Source organism: Euwallacea fornicatus, chromosome 18, assembly GCF_040115645.1.
Source record: "Euwallacea fornicatus isolate EFF26 chromosome 18, ASM4011564v1, whole genome shotgun sequence".
Lineage (NCBI taxonomy): Eukaryota > Metazoa > Arthropoda > Insecta > Coleoptera > Curculionidae > Euwallacea > Euwallacea fornicatus.
Window position 1 is genome coordinate 3,665,902 of NC_089558.1, and position 20,538 is coordinate 3,686,439.

Sequence of the window (20,538 nt, forward strand, 5' to 3'; positions counted from 1 at the left end):
GTAGCTTGTCATTAGATCCGCGATAACTTCCAACCCATCCCCGTGCATTCGCCGCTTATCTTGGCTACCTATTGCATAGAGGTCTGCACGCCAAAGCACCAAAGGCTGCCAGCGAACTTTTGATGTATGGACGGGGCTCGAGCCCAGACAAAAGAGAGGTTTTTTGCAACTGTAAATGCATTAAACATAGCATTTGAGCAGGGGGCGTGGTTCGAGCTTCAAGGTAGGCACGTAATCGCGAGTCCGAGCGTCGGCCAATCGAGAGGCGGGACGCGAGCGCGAGGGGGTCTGATTGGCGGACGCCGAGTATTGCTTCGAGGAAGCGCGTTGTAAGATCGACGGCCGTGCCGTCTGCTAAAGATGAGGTAACTTGCTTCGGGGGTTAGGAAGTTCAGGTTGAGTTACAAATGAAATGGGTAAAATGAATAGTTTTTTTTCTTTGAAGGCATGGATTCGATTGAATAATCAGGATTTTTCCCCAAAAACAGGATAAAATCTTGTAAGTTTGTATTTTCTTTTAAATATAAAAATTGTTTATATTAACATACTTATAAACTTGTTCCGATGTTTCATTTCGAAAAAACCATCATCAAGTTTTTTTAAAAGCCATTTATGACCAGAAGAAATAGGTTTTCAGAGGGTTAGTTTTTGTTTTTGCCTCGCAAATTTACGAGCCGAAATTTTATTTTTTTGAATCACAACATGTACTTCTTGAACGTAACTTGTACAGAGTGGCACCTTTTCGATGAATTTATAGGGAATAGGCAAAACAAGCAAAAAGGTAATAGATTGATAAAATCGATGTAACATTCTCGAGTTCGATTCTCAAGTGAAATTTTATGGCATCGTTGTTTCACTACTAATCTGATTCGTCTTCCATATACAGGGCGATTTTGAAAATTGTAATTTGTTACAGCTCTGTTATCTTTTTAGTCTTAAGGAATATGAAATGCTATCTAGAAAATTTTATGACGTAGAATTGACCAACCTCTCCCAAACTGAAACATTTTTCAACACACCCTGTGTATCAAAAGCGAATCAAGTTGGCCTTAAAACAATAATTTCATAAATTTTTTCCCGAAAACCGGATTCGACGATCCCCTATGAATAACAAATTTCATTTATCCATTACCGTTTTCTCAATACCCTTTAAGTGCATCCTAGGTGTCATCCTACAGTGTTTATTCAATTTCATATTCGGACTGTTAAAAAGTCTAAGGACAATATTTTCACGTGAGTGTGATAGCTTTAAGCAAGTATTAATCTTTCTTTTCACATTCTCATTTTGTTTCGTTTTTTTCTGATGTTTTTTTTTTTGTATAACTGGCCACTTTACTTGTTTCAACTGATTTTCATTATTGTTCAATATTTCGTAAACGAATTGAATTTTTACAGCACTACTTTTGTATATCAGTTCACTTATCAATTCAAAGTTCTCCTCTCATTTTTCCCATTTTCAAACTTTAAGAGTAACTCATACCCATATGATTTAAAATCCTTTATGGAGTATCCTCCACTCTTAAACGAGTTTCTGTTTTCCAGCCTCAGTAACCCTTTCTCACTACACCCTCACTTCCTGCCTTGATTTTCAGCGTCATTTTGGTTTAGTTACTTTAATGTTTTTGCCGTATGGATCCTCATACAAAGGAGTCAAATCAGATTCCCTATTTAGAAATAATAAATATCAAATTGGGGGATGAAATCGACGCCAGGATGAGTTATTGGGGTGCAAAGTGAGAAATTAATTTATTCCTCTTCGACGTCTTATTTATGTCAGGGGCAAGATCGCTTCTAAAAGGGCTAGAAAGCTTTTAGGAAAATTGGCTTTCATCTAGAAGTATTTAATTAAAAAATCATTTATTAATGGTTACGGGTGTCTCGAAGTATCACTTGCCACCACCACCCCGGGTACATCCCAATATATCAGTTTCAGTGATTTACTACCAGCACGTTAATATTTATGCAAAAAAGCTCAAATGACTATAATGAACCGAGAGTTCTTTGTATTAACGGCCGTACTTAAACCCATCACCTAAAATTAGTCATTAACCTTTTTATGCCCACATTCGACCTTTTGTTGCCGATTTAGTAGTTACGTTCTGCCCCTGTGTGCAAGGCGGTACGTTGCTTGGATAGCTGCAACCTATGTGCAAAGGTTACCGCACGGTGCGCGAAGTGGCATTTTCGGCAGTATTCTATTATGGGACAATTTTTTCAGTTGTTTGTTATCGTTTTTTGTCCTCTATAAGCAATTTACTGAAAATTTTCAAAATCAATTACGTCTAAAACCAGGAATGTATAAATATGTCCCTGGTTTTTGTTCGGTGAAAATCACTGGAGAGCAAAGTTCTAATACGAATACCTGCGGATTTCGATTATGTCTTGACCGACCGCAAAATAAATTAACTTTCAAATAGGAAATAATAGAGTTTGGGCGACTACACTTTTCGGTAAACGAATTTTGCCTTTTTTTTACTTTCCCCGATAGTTAATTTTGTTGAGGTTGAGATAACTTAAATTAGCTTTATTTAGACGATTTGTCAATTTCTAACCATGCGCTAATTCACGAACGAATAAAGACGGTTTTGAAAAAAACCTGCATCACCACGAGTTGGGTTTGCTGCTTTCAGTTCTCCTTTGATTAACGCCGATGGTGATGATTGTTTTGCGTAACAATGCAAAAATCTGCATTCAGTAATGAAGCGCGGTCGTTTCTTTGCAATAATTGGAGCCGCACAAAAGCAGTAGTCGACTGAATTCTGGTGATAGTCAACCAGAAACAAGTTAGATGGTTTATTGAATTCGGTTTTTGCCGTGATTCTGGTATTCGGTGTTCATAGAACTTTCGTGGCGTCTGTAGATAACTGTCTCTTTAAGGTATCCACAGTGTAACTCAAAAGGGCACACGTTCATCCAGACTTTGTAAATTTTCCGGAAAATTGGGGAATTTCTAAGGTGCTGATGTGAGCTCTGCTTTTAATCCCACACTGACTGACGCTACCTCGGGGGTTATCGCAGCAATTAGAACAACAAAATGGCAAACAACTAAAAAGTAAAAGAGGTGCTCTCAGGGCTCATTTATATCCATGCATACCTCTATGCATCTCCTCAAATTCTATACGGATCTCAAAGCATCTTTTCTCTCTAATTTGGGTGCTTAAAGTTGTAATGATCTTTCTTCGCAGCTCATTAAGAACGATGGGTAAACGTTTATAAATGAGGTCTTTCATAGTTCCGCATAAATAATAATCTAATGTGATTAGATATGGCGAGCGTGTCGGCCAACATACGCTATCGCTCATATGTAGAGCAGTTTTTTAATTTCTATTTTTTTCTATAACAACGTGAATTTAATGCAATCTATTACATTAATTATTAATTAAAATGAAAAATAAATATTTCAAGTTGAGGTTTATTTGCTAAATGGGTTTAAACTGTAAATGAAGGCAATCCTAAACTATATGAGTCAAAAGTAGAGCAAATAAAATATTTCCTATATTTTCCCTTACAATTAAATCTTTTATTTAGTATCTAGTAGCATATCCCTAATTTTTAATTACTTCCCAACATCTGTTCTTCATAGACTTTAATCATTTTTCGGTATAATAACCATCATGTATTGTGTTCCAAGAGTTTTTGAACTTCTTCGAACACAGTCGCTATATGTGTTATTTTTCCCGCATGAATTCTTTTGTCAATTTCATCCTATAAATTCTCTATGGGATTCAGGTCGGGCCTTCGTGCCGGCCAGATCATCGCATCAACGTTATGTAATGTTAACCACTTTCTAATTAATTTGGAGATGTACCGCTTTCCTAGTGAAGTCCCATTTTTACCATTTTGCTATATTTACATGATTGGTATTTGTTTATTTTTAAAGCACTCTTGATAAAAATCACGTTTTAACATTTGCACCCAACGGCAAGGCCGAAGTTTCACATGTACTACATCATTGAAGTCAGGAATGAAATCCGGATTTAAAATGTGAGAATCCAAGATGGCGTCTGTAAGAAAAAACAAAGTAAACGATGGTTGCCGAAAATCGATTTCAAATAAAATATCGCCGCGTCGGAAAGAGAAAAAGTTGCAGCGATGAAACATCAAGAATTTTTCATTGTCCCACCAAATGAGCTGAGGAAAAAATAAAAACGTTTGTCCAAAATTTCAGTTTTTTCCCAGCATCTCCGCAAATGATTGAAATTTCTCAAATTTTGAAACCTAGATATTCTTGAACTTCGACCTGCGCAACTTTGACCTAAAGGAGATCCTCGTGATTGAGCTCCGGAAACGAACACCCTGTACATGAATTTTTGCTCACGATTCTCTGATCTTAAACACCTATCTCTCTATGTACTGATCACTAAATTTGTCCCTTTTCAGTGAAATCTTTTACTTCTTTCTCATTGTCAAATATTAAAAAGCCTGAACTCCCTAATTCCCATATCGTAAACATACAAAAATCGGAGAACCGAAAACGCGATAAATCATTCCAAAGTCGTTTTATATTGCCTTTGAATGGGGAAGCACGCTTTTCGGTCGTGTGTGGTGTGCACGGTTATCTAATATTAAAGGCCCGACGACTTATGAATTCCACAGAAGTAGATTATGGGAGATGAAACTTTTTTGATCACTGTCCAGTGTGACCGGGGACTCCCAAACTGTTTCGGGGCGGACACTAACTAACCATTAAACCTGTTACGGTGCTAATTGGAACAAAGCACCGTAAAAAATCTACCTTCATGTGAGTTCAAAAACAGTTAGTGGGCTATTTAGCGCAGCCCGCTAATTATCTACCTATCATAGCCATCGATGTATTTTTGCTAATAACGCCTTCAGTAATTACCTGTATACCAGCATACATTACCACATCTAAGCTAGTAAATTTTGCTTCTAAGCGCTACCGGTTGACAAAAAAACATTTGATAGATTGTTTTAAGTAAAAGGCCTTTTGCTGCCGCATATGTTAATTGCTACAGGTCTAACCAACATATTTAGGTAATACCGGCAATTATTATTCCTTTAGGTTTTAGTGCATCTGAGGGCCGATGTCTATTTTTTGCGGTTTACAACTAATGGGCCGCTGTGTACTATTAAAACCACAGAAAAAAGTCCCTCATAGTCATAGTTGTTAAATTGTTGTTTTTGCGTTCAATTAAAGAAAATTGGAAATATCGTTGGTGGTATTCGGGAACACTCGTTAGTGGTTCAAAAAAGTGAGCCGGGATGCAACTTTCCCTAACGTTTTTTCGAGTCATAATGAAACATTTTGGCAACTGCTGGCGGCGAAATCTCTAGTGACCAAGGGGCAACATCTGTTGTAAAACACACGACTGGAATATATTGGCGGGCCGAAAGTGTATTTTCCGGAATTTGCATTCAGGGTTTCGATATTGGTCCTTTGTTGAATACGTTGACAGTTGATGGCAATTAATACAGGCACTTTTTCCCTTGCCTGGGAATTGCTTGATCAAAATTTCACTGAGCCGCAAAAATGTTGCGTGAGAGACCTAGATTTAGAGCCTTTTTAATTCAGTGCAATAGACCCCATGGTAACGTGAGCTCCGTAAAATAAGAACGTTATAGAGCTCACAAAGACGATTAATTATTTCTGGAAAGTGAATCCTCACAAGCCCGAAATATCCACGATCAAGCTTGGAAACGTGATTGTGTTATGACTTCTTTAAACACAAAGAAAAAAAAATTGCAAAGTTATTTTTTTCTGAGGTCGCCTCACACTTTACCGTCCAGAACGTCTTTCTAGTGTTCCACTGAATGTTCATTGAATAAAATATTCTGTAAATCACCCTCATTTAACCATTTTCTTCTTTTGACGTATATTCAATTGTACACAACAGAGCGTAAGACAGCGCGATAGCGACATGTTACCCCCGCAATAAAGCGCTGCAGTGGTGCTGCTCTCTGAATGCGCCTAATATTTAACAAATGACTCAGATGTACGGGTTTTCCTACAATCATCTCTCGATTTCGCCGGTTTCAGGTACGAAGGCAGTACCTTGGAAATATTTTTAAAATGCTTTTCTTGATCATGTTCAGTACTAAGATTGTCGTTCTGAATTTGCAAAATTTATAATTTCCGAGATGCAGGTCGCATTTTTTTTGTACATCTGGTATCAACTGACCTTTTTCACAGTTTAATCGGTGGAATCGCTGTTTGATGAAAGTCGGTTAAATTAGGGCAAAATTTCCTAATTTGGAGTTGAATGAAATTCTTCGTAGCCCTTCAACTAACCAAAACCGCAATATTTAGTACAAAGCGCAGTACTAATAATAATAATTATTGATTATTTAACTATTTGATATTGTTGTTGATTAAAAATAGCAATAATATTGGTGTGGCGCTGCAATATAGCGCTGCAGCTCCCCGAATGTGCCCAGTGACGGAAATATTCCTCAGACGCAAACGCAGCTTAAGCGCGAAAAACGGCAATTCTGTATAGATGAGATTTTTTGCGCTCACCTGACTAAGGCAAAGTGCTTATGTGTATAACAGAGCTTAATAGATTTCGCAATTGCAATATGGTAACTTTCCACTTAATCTATTCTTAAATTCCACTTATCTGGTAAACTACTTTATGTAATTTATTCACCTTTTGTAATTTAAAGCGGGTAAAATTGCACAAGGATCGACTTATCTATAAGAAAACGAGGAAAAAACTGCGCAAGGCTGACTTTAAACAATATTTGATTTAACCCATTACACGTTATAATTGCGTTATTAGTTTTTTTTTTAATTTTAATTCAGTCACATGTCAGCTTTAATTTCAGCAGTTTAACTGACGAAAAGGTCCCTAAAAATGCCTGAAACCCAAACTAATTCCGCTGATGCTCTCGATTGTGCTGCGTCAGCAAATTTGACTTTCTCGTGCTGTAATTACGTCTGGAGAAGAGTTGAAGACAATGTTGCGTGAAGTAAAGCGATTCTCCTAATCTATTTTCCGTGTTGAGCGTAAAGGCCTCGGAAAGAGTTATTATTGCAGGATTACAAAGCAAATAATGCCTTAGTGACAAACTTGTCTTATACCAAGCCCTTTAGGCCTCCTTTCGAGAGCACTTTTTGCGGATGCTATAACTGCAATTATATCATAGCACGACAAAGTCGAATTTGGTGATTCAGCAGGAACTACTGCGTCGTTCAATTAAGTCCGCTTTTCATCCCTCCTTGTGGGCCAACACCCTCCCCGAAGAAATCAAGATTTATTATTTGCAAGAGGGTAACATGTAGGTCACTTTTTTGGCCCCCGAGACCGGGGAGAAATCGATCGCTGCTGCTCTGATGCTGCATATTTAGGAACAGCTGATCGTACCCTCTGCCATTGACACTGTGATGGGGTTTTTGATCTTGAGCAGGTAAGAGGAATTAGAAGCCAGTTAACCCAATTATTTGGTATCATAGTTGTCACGGTAAACGCGCCCAGAAAAAAGAGATTCTCAAACCATCAAATTAACCTTTTTTTTGTCGGTTTTTTCGGGCTCTGCTCTTAAAAGTACATTAACAGTATGCGAAGTGGTGGTGCACATTCGTAAAACGTGTTTAAATTATAGTACAGTGGCCTCGGAAAAAGTGTTAAAACGTTACACATATGTCTCGGGGCGACAAAAAATATGAACCACATGTTCCTTCCACTGCTGGATGTATTAATTCCAAACACACTTGTCGCATTTCCTTTATGCACCGGGATGTTTTTACTGATTGTGCACTGAAAACATTGATGTTTCACAAGCTTTTCACCACAAAAAGTGTTGAATTTCACAAAAAATTGGACGTACAAATCTCGTTTCACGTTCAACACGAAGATCTCGAAAATCGATAGAGATATGTATTGAGCCGGTTAATTCAGAAACAGTATCTTATGTCTTACTTGGACTCTGTCTAACCACGCGGCTCTCCGCCTCCAATAGTTCTCGAGATCCCCGGGTGAGTGTGGAATGTGGGTCACCATGTTCATATAAAAATCGTATGCAATTTTACTGTCAGTAACGGGAAATTATATAAATTGTATAAGCGATGCCAATCAACTTTCGGAGCAGATCACGTCAGTGTTTCGTAATCTCGTTCATCAAGATCTCTAGAAATCACCAAAATAACTTGATTTTCACAGAATCAATATTGCGGGTCGAATTTGGTAAATGTCTGCATTTCGTTTTGAAAACGGTTTTCTCTTAGGTGTTGAGGCAATTTTAAAAAAACAAAAAACTTGCGCGGCCGCAGAGCCGCTGTAACTGCTCGGAATCAAAGTGTTTTTAAAATTTCTAAATACAGCGAGTTAAAGGATGCACCAGATTAAAATCTAAAAACGATCTCTTTTTGGAAATTTTTTGAACACGATCTTATACAACGCGACCCAAGTCGGGTATCTGAAGAATCGTGAGAATTAGAGGAACCTTTAGGAAGTTTAATGGTCAGTTCGATCTCATTTTTGGGTTAACTTCCAAATATCTACATTATTGAAAAAGTGCTGTAATTTTTCGAAATTAAAGTATTTTGAAAATCTGTAAAAACCCTTATAGAAGAACTTTTGACCAGCCATCAGTGAGGACTTTCCATTCTCAGTTACGATGTTTTGATTCTGAGACACGAAGATGAACTTTGTTTCTCTTGTCGCATTGTTTTTTCATATGAATAAATATCTTTCATCTGCGAATTATTTAGTAGAAATCCATTTTTAAAGGCGTCAGTCTGCCGCAAGGCTATCTGAAAAGCATCTAATCAACCTAAAAAATTAAAAAGATTTGAAGAACCATGGCCCGGCGGTATGAAATCGACGAGCGCAATAAAACAAGTTGATGATGTTACTTCAGACCCGAAACGTTGTAGTTAAAACTTAAATGCGCAGGCGCGTGACTTACAAAAAAGGTCATGAAATATTTTTTATAGACTTGAGACTATTTCAAAATCGCACAATCACAGTACAATCACAAATCACAAATACAGTACGTTTTGCACCATTCCTATAGGTTTTTTTTAAATAACTCAAAAACTAAAAAAACCTCGTCTTTTGGATTTTTATTGTATTTTAAGAGAATTGGGATGATTTGGCAGCGGCAAAAAGATAAACAAGGGTCTATTTTTTATGGGTCTACGTCTTTGCCAATAGGGCTTGAAGGTGTTGTCTCTGAAGCGAAGGGTTTAACAGCGCAAAACAAGCGTTTTCGAAAAAGAACTATTATTCTCAAGTTCAAAATCTTTTCTTGTTTCAAAGTCTTTCACTGAACTTTCCTCAGGACCGACACTGTTGAGTACAGCGCTATTTCAAACCAAAAAAAGAGGCTTCAGAGTACACAACTTCTTTCTCTAGGTTACCAATCGCATCCGAGCCTCTACTTGCAAACATGTTTTGTCCACTCAGAACTTCGGGATGGCACACGAAGGCTGCTCGTTTCTCTAACCTTAAGGTTCTCGATTGCCGGCCATTATATCACAAAACTGACGAATTCCAACATATCCGACTCATAATTTGCCAGCATTTTTCTCCTGCAAACAGACCGTCATCATCCGGAAAGCGTAGCAGGACAAAGGCTGTATTAGTCAGGATTAGGCGGGGCAGCTCAGCTGACGAGTTCCGGTTTAAGCTAACTGGGTACTAATGGACCAATTTGTCAGCTTTTTCATCCCCGCGCTGTGCAAATATGTCTCCAGATTCGCATTTTTTCCCCTCCCTAACCCCCTCATTTTAATTTCCGCATATTTGCGAAAAATAATAAAATACGAATTTGCGCATACATCCGGCGACACAAAAGGGAAAACAATCAGTCACGAGGGCCTTCGGGAGGGTGGAAAAGCAATCGTCCCGAATGCAGCGAAGTCCTGCGTAAGTAATACACCATAGGGCTGTCCCTTTCGCTCATCATTTATAATAGTAGATTAGCCTGTTCCAAATGAGCCTGGATAAAAACCTTTTGAAGGATTTGCGCCTTCAGACACTTCGCTAACTGTCTTCTAATTCCCTGTTGTCTATCTCGGCGCAAATCTACCTAACCATCGATTATGGAGGATTACACCTCCAGACAGCATCCACTTTAGCTGATTTCCATCATCTCGGCTGATAAGCTGATAACTGCCACAATAACACTCTTCTCTGGTCTTACGAGCAATGGGGTTATCTGTTTGTGACCCGAGACAAGGTCGGAATATTTTAAGAGCTTCCGCTTTTGCTTGCGCTTTTCTAAGAAAGCAACGCAATTCCGAAGAAATGGGTCAGTAAGTATCCACCCAAGGAATTCCATTGACCTGGAAATTAAGTGTTTTTGATTGGAAAGTGGGTGTATAGGAGCAAAAGCAGCCAGAATAAATCCAAAACCACCTCCGTAAAATACGATACGTTTGACAGATAACGAGGGATATACAGGGCGGTCCAAATTGGGCCTAGATGTGAGGGTGTCTCGGGGACTATGAGAGCTAAAAAATGATTTAAAGAGAAAAGTCGAAAGAAATTTAATGGCCAACGCCGGTTTGAACGCGACATTTGAGGAATCGAGGTTCAATTTAGGGTTCACATTATTCAGTCGATTAAAACCAAAAGTGCAATCTCATTTTTTTATTTTAAAAAAGGAAAAAGCACCACTTTCTGACTAGTTTTTTTTAATTTCCTAAATAAATAAAAAATTAAAAGTGTTTGAAAAAATTTTCCCAGCTGACTTATCAGAAAAAAGTTGCGAATTTCCTTCATTTCCGTGACAATACCTCAAGCAAACTAAACCTCATCGCCTGTGGCTTCAGACGGATAAAAAGCAGATCCTCGTTAGTCCTTTACCTTTTCTTTCGAATACGCAGCATTTTGATTTTCCTCCAGACCATCCAATAGACTCCCTTCAGCTTTCTCTATCTCTCCTAACTCTCCAGACACCCGATTTGGCCACCTCGTATAAGAGCGATTGCAGACATTTTCCAGTAAAAGAAAATTGTTTGCCTTTAATCTGAGGGATTATTTAACTATACCGCAATTTTTCCGTAGAATTAACGCTTCGCTACTAGTTCACTTTCCCTTCCACTAGCGTGCCTCCTAATTTGCGAGCTTGGGCACTCATTCCGCCATTTAAAACTAAACCGTAATATAATAATTAATCAGGAACAATGGATGCCACACATAGAGCCTAAGACACCCAGATAAGAGGGAGATAATGATGTGAAGTGAGCATCTTAATTCAAAATGAGAAATGCCAGGGACATTGGGGCCCTCTTGTGCTCGGTTACAAATGGTCCTTCCAGGCCAGGGTCAGACGGTAATTTTAAACAGATCCACAAATTAGGGGTACTACTCCAAGATAACTTCATTCCGAGATGATGTAGAGCGTCTCGGGACAATTATTATAATTAAATAGAGCGGGTATTAATATTTCAGCCTGTGGTGAAGTGATAAAGTGAGCGATTTTTGAGCGAATGTAGTGAGGCAATCTTCGTAACGATCGTTTAAAGTAATTTAAAATGTGTTTAATAACACGCTTCTTGATTAAAATACGTAATATATGATACAGGATATGGAAATATGGGTGTGAGAACGGGCCATTAGGCAGATACGGCAATCAGTCTATATAAGACAAAGTGGGCACGGCCAGAAGTCCTCGAACATGACATTTTTGAGGAGCTACAGGGCGGCAGTTAAAAAGTAATTTACTGAGGAGATAAAAATTTCGTTAAGGGCAGCACCTCAGGATGAGTGTTTTAAGTGACGTATTAAGGGCTGTGTACTAAACAGAGAAACAAGGATTTTCGAGCTGCTGTATTGTGTCGCCAATAGATGTCAAGGCGACCCTGTTTTAAAAAACGAAGAGAAACTGGGTCTATGCGGAATTATGCAGCTCACTGTCAATACGTAATTTTTCCGGACGATTGCTGTGCACAACGCTGTCGAACGTACATACTATGTGGATTCTCAGGTTCCAATTCGTGCCCTCTCAAAATCTCCACCCTGCTTGGGACGTTGCGTTCCCTTTGAGGGTTCCTACCTGAAAATAAAAGTTCTCAGCGATCACTTTCGTTCGATTCTCCGCAGAGGCATTTCGAATAACGGAGACACCCGTTGGCCGGCAAGCTCACCAGATCTAGCCCCATTAGATTGCAATTTACACGGAACTGTGAAAGACCTCATCGAACTGACCTCGGCATGTAATGCATCGTCGTAATCAGAAAAGAAATCTCTCTTTAGAGATGTGAAAATCCGAGATGGCGCCCATAAAAAAAAAAACGAAGTTGATGACGATTTACGAAAGATCGAAACGTTGAATTTTAAGTACGATATCGCCTCGGTGCGCGTTGAAGGACAATGTGCAATATTCTGTCCACTCTAGCTGTTTTACATATCTATGTATTCTATGTGTATATATATATATGTATATAGATAGATATATATATATGTATATAGATAGATATATATATGTGGGATTTCTAAGATATCAATGTGTATATCTCAATCTCTGCAAAATCTCCACTCTGTATAGGACGTTGCATTCCCTTGAGGGTTCCAGACCAAAAAATGAAAGTTTTTAGCAGCTAGTTTGGTTTGATTTAAGCGGAAAAAATGCGCTCCACTTTTTAGGCATTCTTGAAGAGCAATTTTCCCCACATGGTAATCATCATACAAGCTCAATAAATTGCCCCTCAAACTGTACGCATCTTGTGCCCAATAAATCTGTCAGCCATAAGATCGTTATCAAGGCTTCCTGAAGGCTGCTTCACACCGCAGACCATCGAACCCGGGCCTTAGCTCGGCGTATTACGCGGATAGATTTAATGGCAATAAAAAACGGAAGTGTCAAATTACAAAACACCGCCGGTGTGAAAATACTGTCCTGATGGCTTTAAAATTATAGCTTATGCAAGTTTAGTCCAGGAGTAATTGGTCGAAGAATGAGTTTTTATATGTGGGTTTCAGGCATTTAAAATGGTAACAGGTTGAAAACGTGAAGGTGCAAGAATGCTCAGCCATGAATAATGTATGGGAGCCAGTCGGGTGTACGGAGTTGCCTATTTAAGATTAGCTCTCGCCATTTGCAAGATACTTAAGGACCACCTAGTTACACACGCGTGTTCGTCAGCTATAGACTACCACACCACGCGAAACCAAGAATGAAGAATCGCAGGAAATTTCTCAACCTTCGCCCATCTAATTAACGTTATAAGTGGCGCATTAAAGGCACAAACTCATTTATGTTAAAATGGCGAAGTTACTGTTTGGAATTGTTTTAATTCGAACATTAAATGTGGAATTATACGATATCAAACTGTCGGATTACAAATTTATAGCTAACTCATTAGTAAAGTCTAAATTATCGGTTATGAGCCAAATTATTATCGTCCCATGAATAACTCCTTCGGGTTAAATCTGCCTCCGCCGTTGTGATGCACTCTGCGAGCCGTGAAGAACGAGATTACGTGATGAATAGGCGCCATTAAAATATGCTTTACCACAAACAAGAATTTCTAATTTACTGGATTCTCCAGATGCCTCTTTGCATATTTAATTAATTATTATATATCCGTACTAAATTCAGACGTGTTTGTAAATGAAGAAATAAATAATGCTATGAGCCGTGTGGGTCGGATCATCTGAATAACCGCCGGATGCAGAGCTAAATCGATGCAGACAACTTGGAAGGCAGGACCGGAGTGCAGACGCGGCGGGAATTTGGATTTTGCAGTCTTGTAGTGTATAATAAACTGTCCACGGAAAACACCGAATTACAGAAAATCTGCCGGACACGTGCATCGGCCGGCACGTTCGCCAGACCTTTCCCCCATTAGTTAAAATTTTTCTTCTATTTCCATCAAATTGTAAGACTAAGCCTTAACCGGTAATACACCGTGGTAATCAGAAGAAAAAAGTCAAGTTCAAAAAAGTGAAAATCCATGACGATCCCCATAAAGAAAAACTAGGTTGATGATGGTTGCCGAAAATCGAAACGTCGGATTTCAATTTTGGCGCCACCACATTGCAGAAGAGGAAAAGTTGCGAATAGGTCGAGTTTTCGAGTCGATTTTGTTGTATGTTATGAGCTGATCAGTTTCCATCTTTTCGCATTTCCACAACAGTCATTAGAACCAGCTCATATTTTGAACAATTGAAGAATCTATCTAGAGGCTGGCAATGCCAGAAGATGAGCCCCCTAGGTTCTTTCCATTAGAAGGTATACACTTGTGAACTTCGTCGAGTTTTCTAGTCGAGTTTTTTGTACGTTATTGGGTGGTGAGAGTCTGTTTTCTCTCATTTGCACGACAGTCACCAGAATGAGCTCATATTCCAGACAATTTAAGAGTATATCTAAAGACTTAAAATAACAAAAGATGGGTCTTTGAAACTTTTTTCTTTAGAAGTTACGAATTCGTGTGTTTACCAACCTCATATAATCCTTACCAAAAACGAACCTTCCACGAGCCTTCTCTGCGGGCACTGTTCTTCACAGCGCATCTATACATGGTTTCACTGGAAATTAGCGCACCCTCAAACCGATCCTCCTACTTCTTTTCATAAAGGATTTCCGCATTTATTATGCAGTTGAACTTATACATGCCAACGATATTATACAGGGTGTTAGTAAAATAAGTTCAGTAATTTTAATTAATGATTAAAGACATCAGTTTAAACAAAAAAAAAATTACAACAAGGGTCGAAAACCTAATAGTTTTTTCAAAAAAAAGTTAAAGTTGGTAGCCGAAAAGCTGTGATAAGCGTAAAATTTGAATAAAGTGTTGAAAAACCTATTTGCCAGATATTGATTGTTTGACGTGTAACAAAAAAGTTAAAATTATTCAGCATTAACATTGCCAAAAGCAATTTAAAATTTAATTAAAACTAATAATATGACTCAAACAGTAGAAGTAACCTAAGCTGCAACGCAACACTGAACCCTGGAGATCTGATCCTTTAAAGGGTCGCTCAAGTTAGCTTTGCGGGTGAAGCGATAAAGCATCAAATGCGCAGTAGACAGGTTAGTTCAGGTTATTTACCGTGTCAATATCTGAGTAATGTAGCCATCTGCATTTTATCCCATCTTATCTAGCATATCCTGTACAAAGATGTCTGGCACCATGGACAAGTGGTATCCATTAGGGCCCAGTTAGAAGGTACAGGATAAAACCGCCCTTAGTTTTCGCATTTGTCATAGACTGTATGTTGTTCCGTACTTTTAATATTTTAGTGTGACATCGTTTTTCGTTCGAATGCTTCCTCTATCATTACGCGCACCTCACCCTCAAAGTTAATTTGGGTGAGGTGTACATCAATTTATTTCGAGTTATTAACAGTACTCAGGTGAAAATGTATTGTTTATGTCCAGTTGTCGAACACTTAAATCATAATTTTGAAGGAAAATGGATAGGAAGAAATGGTCCCAATCATTGGCCTGCCAAATTTCCGGATCTTAATGCTTTGGATTTTTCCTTTTGGGGTTTGTGTAAAATGTGTAACGTAACGTATTATGCTAACTAGAGGTGATTACAATAATTTAAAAGTAAGCGGGTTTTCAAAATAATCAAATAAAAATCACATAATGTTTACATTTGAACCATAGAATCTATCGGACCCAAAAAAATCCATGTAAATCGCTGTATGTAGTTTATGCGGCTACTTACGGAGGGATCAAAATGAAATAAACACGGTGCGACGTTGCCAATTCTTAAAAGGTAGTTTTTTTGTATTTCTAAGCAAATTTGTAATTGCTGTATTTACAACTACTACAAGGAACTTGTTTGTTTAAAATGATGGTCTTAATTATTGGTTAAATTTACGAAACTTATTTTACTAACATCCTGTATAATATGATGATGTGAGGGTTGGGGGGTTAAGAGAAATTTAGGGTGAAAGGGGGGCAGTAATAAACCTCTCCACGTGCAGTGTCGCCAATAATTTTGACTTCTCGCGTCAAATTCGTTGAGGAGCTAATAAAAAAAAAAATTCGAAATTTCAGTTCTTTTCCAATATCTACGACCGAAATGCACTTAATTTTATAATTCTCGACCCCAAATGGCGCAGCGCTGCCTCAATTTAACTGACCTCGCTTCTTTTATAGTTTGAGCCCCCCATGTCTTGCAAAAATGTGCATAGCAGCAGTGCATTAGACTTGCTTCCAGAAGCACCATTATTACATACATTGGGCCGATTTAAAAGGGAAACTTCCCCGAAGTCCCTCTAACAATAAACCAGTTTCTGGAACAATGTAGAAACTTGAAATAATATCCGGAAAGTAGCCAAGAATACAAGTCGAATAGTCTTAAACTTCTATCGAGCTGAGAGCCCCTTATGCGACCTTAAATGCGCCCTAGGGCGTCGTTCTTGATGCCGGCACTTGTTTGGCACTTTCCGGGCTTTATTTCTGTTTATTGGGCACTTATGGGCTGCCAACGGAATTAGTTAAACAAGTTTCTCCATGTCTTCGGTCGTAAAGGAGTTATGCTTTTTGATACGATCGACTGACTTCAGGAGCGTTTCAAGGGGAACGTCCCATACAAAGTGGACATATATCGCTTTCCTGAAGAGTCGGCTAATTTGAGTGGACACGTCGACGTCTGGAAAGGAGCAGGCCACTTAGGGAACAAATGAAGCCATTACGGAATATAAAAGTTGACAAATGTCTGCACTCGGATTAAGCCTGGTCCTCACTGATAGCCACTACACTTTCGAATATCTTAATCTAATATTTTAGACCCCGAAATCGGGGGTGAAAGACTCTTGTCGGATTAAAGTAAAACAGTCTTTGGCCTGTGCTGCGCACAGTAGCACCAGCCTCCATTACCAACAAACAACCGCTACCGTACCATAAAAAAGGGAGTACCCATAAAAAGTGTATAAATATAAAGCCTATTCATGCAGGCAAGTAATTGGTTTTGTGGGTGAATGTGTATTATCCCTTTTGATCGGCCCGGTAGCAAAGAGTCGACGTCCCATTGTTATTTATAGGCATATCATTGCGGCTTCTGATTAATCTTCTTCAGCGTTATTGATGCTCGTAAAACATGTCCGAAGACTTCGGGCCCGCGGGTATACGGGATGAGGCTCTAATTTGAATTTGTTAAGGTTTTATTGCGCCCACGACTGAAGGCAGTTCGGACAAAGATGTTTTATGGGGCAGGAACTGCTGGGCATCGCATTGGGGATTCACCTCTGCCTCAGCTGGAAGAAGGCTTTGGTATACCAACTCTCGAAAAACACACTTTTATTACTTAAAAAAAAAAAGAAACCGTGTAGTCTTCAACCATCTTCGCCCAACCGTTTTGAACCATAATCAATCATGTTGCAGAATCGCCGAACATTTCGTATTTCTATTTAGGTGGTCACGTTACTTGCAATATCCGCAACTTTTCCCATTTATCGGCCAAGAGGGCAAAAATGATGACTCGAAAAGGAAATCTGCCGAATTAATTCTACTCATTCTTCTGAGCTATAAAAAAAATTTCTGAGCTACTTTTTTGTTTTTTTTTATCGTCCAAGGGCCAAGTTCGACTTTAACTAATCGAACTGCTTCTGCAGCTTTCGCTGCGCCCCTGGAAAGCAGTTTTTTTTTTAATTATGCTCAGGTTAGTGTTGTTGATAGGGAGCGATTTTCGCTGTTTCTATTTGGACTAGTACTTGTCTAAAACTTGTTATGGTCAATTTGGTCTATTTATGTACAGCGTTGGGTCGTATATCTAGACAGCGCCTCCTACTTTTGTTATAAAAAAAGCGATCGTATAGGGAACGCTAAAGAGGAAATTATCAAAAGGGTGAAACATTTCTGAACATTAACGTCCAAGGGAAGGGGGTTAGCACTAAACCGGCTCGACAAATGTACAACTCTGTCTGGAAACCACTGTTAGACCAAGAACACGTATTAAGGAGAAATGCAACAGAAAGGAACTAAACGACATATGCACAAAACAGAACAGATATTACATTGAGATTAATGACAAAGACAATTATAAGATGTCCGAACACTCTGTTATCAGACCCTCCCAACCAATTATTATACGAACGCAGACACATAACAAAAATAACCGAGAGACTCCCACAATTTCAGAAGAAGTGAAAGACCAATGCCCGCAACTCAACTATACTTAATGAACTTTGCTTAACAAGAAAAAAATTTGATTGTCCCGCGTAACCGTTCGAAGCCACGATTGGCTAGAGTCGAGGTCAGAATTAAAAAAACACAAAGTCGCAAATAACATAATAAGGGCAAAAGCCCCACGTTCAATGAATTTTCTCTCTTTATATACAGGGTGTCCCACAAGTGTTTCATTATATTTCAGTGGGTAATAGTACATTGAAAAATAATATGACTCCCTATATAAACCATATTCCAATAATGCTTCATTAAGAAGATACAGGGTGTTAAACTTAAAACACACCTTGAATATTTCAACGTATCAGAGTATCAATGAACAGGCGAGCTCAATTATGTATTGAACAAAATGGCCACCAATTTGAACAATTTCTATAATGTTATAGCAAATAAATAATATTTAAAACAAACTTAATATTATTAAAACCATTTAGAGAATATCGTGCATATAGACGGTATTCAATTTTTTACTGGTAAACGATACGTCGGACGAAAAAGAGTCAAGTGAGCATTTTTCTTCTAAATGAAATTAAACTTCTAAAAATAATTTTTATTTTGATAAAAAGCAGTGGCGCACCATGTTTTTCTTTAAAAATGTGCTGAGAGGTGTCCGTACGCACGTCACTGGTGAAACGAAAAATAGTCCTTTTGCATAAATAAATGCGTCTACATTAACTCTCAAAACATGCCAAATTTCACTTACATATCTCAAACGGTTTTGAATATATCAATAAAAGTTAGATTTTTTAAGTAAAGTTTAACACCCTGTATCTTCTTAATGAAGCATTATTGGAATATGGTTTATATAGGGAATCATATTATTTTTCAATGTACTATTACCCACTGAAATATAATGAAATACTTGTGGGACACCCTGTATTTAACCTCTTATTGAAATTCAACCTTGCCCCCGACCAATCGTGGTTTCGAACGGTTATGTGGAATATTCAAAATTTTGAAATTTGGAGCCGTTTTAAGCTAAAACGACCCTAATTAAAAAAGTTCAAGATACTGCGGAACGATGGCCGGTATTGATTACTATGACCCCCATGTAAAAGTTTTTCAATTTGATAATCTGCGCAGCCGCAAAAAAAAAAAACGATTTCCTATGTAAATCTCCTATTTTCGGGGTTCGCCTTAACATCCGATATACAGGGTGTTCTTTTTTTTCGATAATCTGTTACCTTTATCGATTTGTCATCATAATTCTGAAATACTCTATAAATATATATATATACATATATACAGGGTGTCCTGTAAACCTTCGACGATACTTCGCCTGATTGAAGGCTCATCCTTTAGAAGTCAGAAAATGAAAAAATAGCCTAAATGAAAATATTATGGATTTCGTGATATTTACGCTTTTTTCAAAATCGACAAAAACTAACATTACTTGATATTTCGTACTACCATTGTTACACCACTCCAAGTGGAAAAGCAAAATTTCTATACTGGTTTGGTCTAATTGTCATTGTTCAAAAGCACATCGACAGATTTTACATATATGCTTCGGATTTTCAAAAAACATCTTTATTTCAACGGACTCCTGATAACTCCATTTCAGTTATGTAACTTTTGCTCCTTACTGTAGCAATGGGTGTACAGCTATCTTGAAGCCCATAGGCTCAAAAAGTAGCGCCGTTCTTCTAGATTCTCAAATGGTATAGTAAGTATGTGTTTCTTAAACAGAAAATATTTGTTTGGCCCGTTAGATGAAGCAAGTACTATTTTTCCACCACATTACAATACTGTTTATTTGCGCTACTGATGAAAATTAATACTAAATAATACTATTTATATAAATAAAAACTTAAAGCGAGTTTCCAAAATGACCCCCATTGACTCTTATGCACGTTCTGCATCTTTGTATAAACGATCTTTTCATTGATCTATATTGAGCTTCGTTAATTTCTTGCGCTGCTCTAAAGAACTTTTGACGTAGCTCTTCACGATTCTCCGCTAGCCGTGTGTAAACTTTTTCTTTCAAACAACCCCAATAAAAAATCCAATGGATTTAGATCCGGCGAGCGTAATGGCCACAAAATAGGTCCTCGACGTCAAATCCACTTACCAGGAAAAACGTTATTTAGGTGTTTTCTCATAACCAGGGAAATATTGTCGAAAATTTACGAGACACCCTGTATATATATGTATATATATAAATATATATATATATATATATAGGGTGTTTCAGAATTATGGTGATAAATCGATAGAGGTAACAGATTATCGAAAAATAAATATAGTTTACTTAATAAAAGATTGTCTTAAGACCCGTTATTTGCGAGATACAGGGTATTAAAATTCTACTTTTTTGTTCTTTTTTTTAGTTTATTTTAAAACTATTGGGTCAAATATATAAAATAACACCAAATGGCGCAAAGAACAATGATTTAGCGTATTCTGTAAAAATGCGAAGACTTAGTGATGAACACCCTAATACTATTCAATAGGTAATGAAAAATTACATATCTTGGTAAGTTAAAA